We start from the raw sequence: 4,041 nt of genomic DNA on the forward strand, positions 1-4,041 counted from the left end.
TAAGTTCTGGCAAAGATGTGAAGCAACTAGAACCCCCATCTGTTGGTTGTGAGAAAGCAATATGGCTTGGCCATTTTAGAGATAACGGGCCAGTTTCTTATACAGCTAACCATATACTTAATATGCACCATCAATTCTATTCCTGAATTCACCCAAGTGAGACAAAAACTTAGACTTATCCCAAAACCTAATCTCAGATGTTTATAGTGGGTTTTTTTTTTTAATAATTGCTAAAATCTGGAAACACCCAAAGTCCTTCAGCTAGAGAATGGATAATCAAACTGTGGTCTATCTATATAATGAAATACTACTGAGTGATAAAAAGAAGCAAACTACTCATACACTTAGCAAGAGGGATAGCTCTAAATATGAGGTGCCAGCTGAAAGGAGCCAGAGTCAAGAGACTGTATACTGAATGACTCCATTTGTACAACGTCCTGGTAAAGATAAAGGTATGTAAGACAAAAAATACATCACTAGTGCCCAGAGGCTGAGGGTGAGGATTGGGGTGGGCCACAAAATGGCGCAGGAGAGATTTTTGGACCGACCTAACTGTTCTATATCTTGACTGTAAGATCATTACACAATTGTATGCATTTGTCAAAAACCACTCAGAACTACACACTAGAAGAGGTCAATCTTATTGTATGTAAATTATACTTAAATGGGTTTTTTTCTTCTTTTTTTTTTTAATTTTTATTTTTTTTAACGTTCATTTATTTTTGAGACAGAGAGAGACAGAGCATGAACAGGGGAGGGGCAGAGAGAGAGGGAGACACAGAATCTGAAACAGGTTCCAGGCTCTGAGCTGTCAGCAGAAAGCCCGATGCGGGGCTCGAAGTCACGGACCGTGAGATCATGACCTGAGCCGAAGTCGGACGCTTGACCGACCAAGCCACCCAGGCACCCCATACTTAAATTTTTTAAATAGTGAAAAATACATTCCAAAAATTGTCTGTGCATATGCAAGTATACGTGTTTATATGTGCATCCTTTTTTGGTTTTGTTTTACAAAATAAAATAACAGTATAAATTTAATCTCGCCACTTGCCTTTTTCATGAAACACAGTATCTTAGATAACTTATACTGGTACATCCAGAACCAGTCGAGTGGTGGACATTTAGTTTGTTTTCAAATATTTTCCACTTGGCAAATATTGAAATAAACATATCTATATGTATAAGTCTTTTCCCAGTTGTTTAAGAAAAATTGTATGATAAATTCTTTTAAATACGATTATTGAGCCAAAGAATGTGCACGCTAAAGTTTTTAAAAGATACCGCCAATCACCTACCAAAAAAGTAAATCAAGAAATAAACTTTAAAGGAAAAATCAATAAAATTAAATGACTATGCACAGAGGGAAAATAGCCAGAGATGGTTTTCCAGTTCTGAAATCTGAAGGATTGAGAAAATTGTGACACCATTTACAGAAATACAGTAAAACCTTCGTTTACAAGTAAAATTCATTCCAGAAACATGCTTGTAATCCAAAACGCTTGTATATCCAAGTGAATTTCAAGAACCGTTGGCTCAGTTGTGATCATGTGACATTCAGGGTCATGAGTTTGAGTCCTACATTAGGTGTAAGATTTTATTTTAAAAATAAAATCTTAGGGGCGCCTGGGTGGCTCAGTTGGTTAAGCACCTGACTTTGGCTCAGGTCATGATCTCATGGTTCATGAGTTCAAGCTCTGTGTTGGGCTGTCGGACAGCACAGAGCCTGGCATCTGCTTTGAAATCTGTGTGTTCTCTCTCTATACCTCCCCAGCTTGTGCTCTGTCTGTCTGTCTCTCTCTCAAAAATAAATAAACATTAAAAACAAAATCAAATCAAATCAAATTGTAAAACAACAGCAACAAAAACAGTCTACCCCAAAACAGCAGACTAGAATATACATTCTTTTCAATTACACATGGAACATATTTCTAGAAAAGGTGTTTTATCTAGGATAGTATGTATGTTAGGCCAAAAAAAATCAAGGCTTGATTAATTTAAACTGATTGAAATTATATAAAGTATGTTTTTTGACCACAATGGAATGAAATTAGAAATTAATAACAGAAGGAATTTGTCACATATACATAGAAATTAAACATTACTTTGGGATGAAAGAAAGAAACACAATAACGCAAAAACATAAAGGATGTAGCCAAAGAAATTCTTAGAAAAAAAAATATAGTTGTAAATTCCTATATGAAAGAAAGAGAAATCAATCAATAATTGAACCTCTACCTTAAGAAAGTAGGAAAAAAAAGAACAATTTAAATGTAAAATAAGCAGAGAGAAGGAAATAATAAAGATTAAAGCAGAAATAAATAAAATAAAGAATAGAAAAACAAGAGAGAAAATCAGCGAAACCAAAATAATTTCTTTGGGAAGATTTAAAAAAAAAAGACAAGACTCAAAATACTAAAATTAGGAAAGGAAGAAAGGATATTATTATCAACCTTATAGAAAGAAAAAGTATTATACAGGACTAGTGTGAACGACTATATATCAACCAATTAAATAACCTAGGCGAAGTGGGCAAGTACCTAGAAAGACGAACAACCCAAGCTGACTTAAGAAGAGGAAAAAGATCTAAATAGATATACAAGAAGAGATATTGAATTAGTATTTAAGAATCTTCCCACAAAGAAAAGCCCAAGTCCTGATGGCTTTGTGAATTTTATCAAATAGTTTTAACTATAATTATAATATAAATAGACAGAATATGAATTCTTTACAAACTCTTTTAGAAAATAGTGCAGGTAGAGAACACTGCTGAACTCATTCTATGAGGCCAGTATGAACTCAGCACCAAAATCAGAGAAAGACATTTCGCCCCACCCCCAACAAAAAGCAAAAGCATGCGATCCTCTTTATAGATGCAGAAAGTGATAAAAAGCACTCAACAAACTAGGAATAGAAGAAATCTTTCTCAGTCTGATAAAGGACATCTACAAAAAGCCACACCTAACATCATACTTAATGATGAAAGGCTGAAAGCTTTTTCTCTAAGACCAGAAAAAAGACAAAGATGTCTATTCTCACCATTTCTGTTCAACATTGTACTGGAGGGGAAAACCAGGGTAATAAGACCATTTTAAAAAGACATCTAGATTGAAAAAGAAGAAGTAAAACTATCTCTGTTTGAAGATGACAGGATCTTGTATATACAAAACTCCTAAGAAAGGTGCACAAAAAAACACTATTGGAACGAATAAATATGTTCAGCATGATTGAAGGATATAGTATCAACATACAAAAAAAATTATTTTATTTTTAGCACTGGAAACTCTGAAAATAAAATTCAGGAATCAGTTCCATTTACAAAAGCATCAAAAACAATAAAATATTTAGAAGTACATTTAACCATGGGGCGCCTGGGTGGCTCAGTCGGTTGAGCGCCTGACTTTGGTTCAGGTCATGATCTCCTGGTCTGTGAGTTCGAGCCCCACGTCGGGCTCTATGCTGACAGCTCAGGGCCTGGAGCCTGCTTTGGATTCTGTGTCTCCCTCTCTCTCTGCCCCTCCCCTGCTCACACTCTGTCTCTCTCTCTCTCTCTGTCAAAAATAAAAAAAACATTTAAAAAAAAGTAAATGTAATAAAAAAAAAGCACACGATTTGTACACTGAAAACTATAAAACGTTATTGAAAGAATTTGCAGATGCTCGAAGTAATTGGAAAGATCCTATATTCATGGATTTAAAAAATAATTGTTAAGATAACAATATCCCCAAATCAATCTACAGACTTAATGCAATGAAACCACTTTGGAAAATAGTTTGGCAGGTTCCTCAAAATGCCAAATATGGATTTTCTATGTGTCCCAGCAACTCCACATCTAGGTATCTAGTCAAGAGACATGAAAACCTAAGGTCATGTAAAAAGTTGCATGCTGATGTTCACGGCAGCATTAGTCATAATATCCAAAAAGTAGAAACAACCTAAATATCCACCAACGGATGAATGGATAAACAAAATGTTGTATAATCATACAACAGAATATTATTCAGGCCTAAAAAAAAAAAATGAAGTACGGACACAGATTACACA

At 34.7% G+C, this 4,041-nt stretch overlaps 1 non-coding gene across 1 annotated transcript; it reads left to right on the forward strand.

Moving 5' to 3' along the window:
• The first annotated feature begins 3,366 nt into the window (after positions 1-3,366).
• On the forward strand, positions 3,367-3,451 carry TRNAQ-UUG. The gene has a single exon. It is a non-coding gene; the product is annotated as a tRNA-Gln (tRNA).
• The last annotated feature ends 590 nt before the right edge of the window (positions 3,452-4,041 follow it).

This window comes from Leopardus geoffroyi, chromosome B2 (genome assembly GCF_018350155.1).
Source record: "Leopardus geoffroyi isolate Oge1 chromosome B2, O.geoffroyi_Oge1_pat1.0, whole genome shotgun sequence".
Taxonomy (NCBI): Eukaryota; Metazoa; Chordata; class Mammalia; order Carnivora; family Felidae; genus Leopardus; species Leopardus geoffroyi.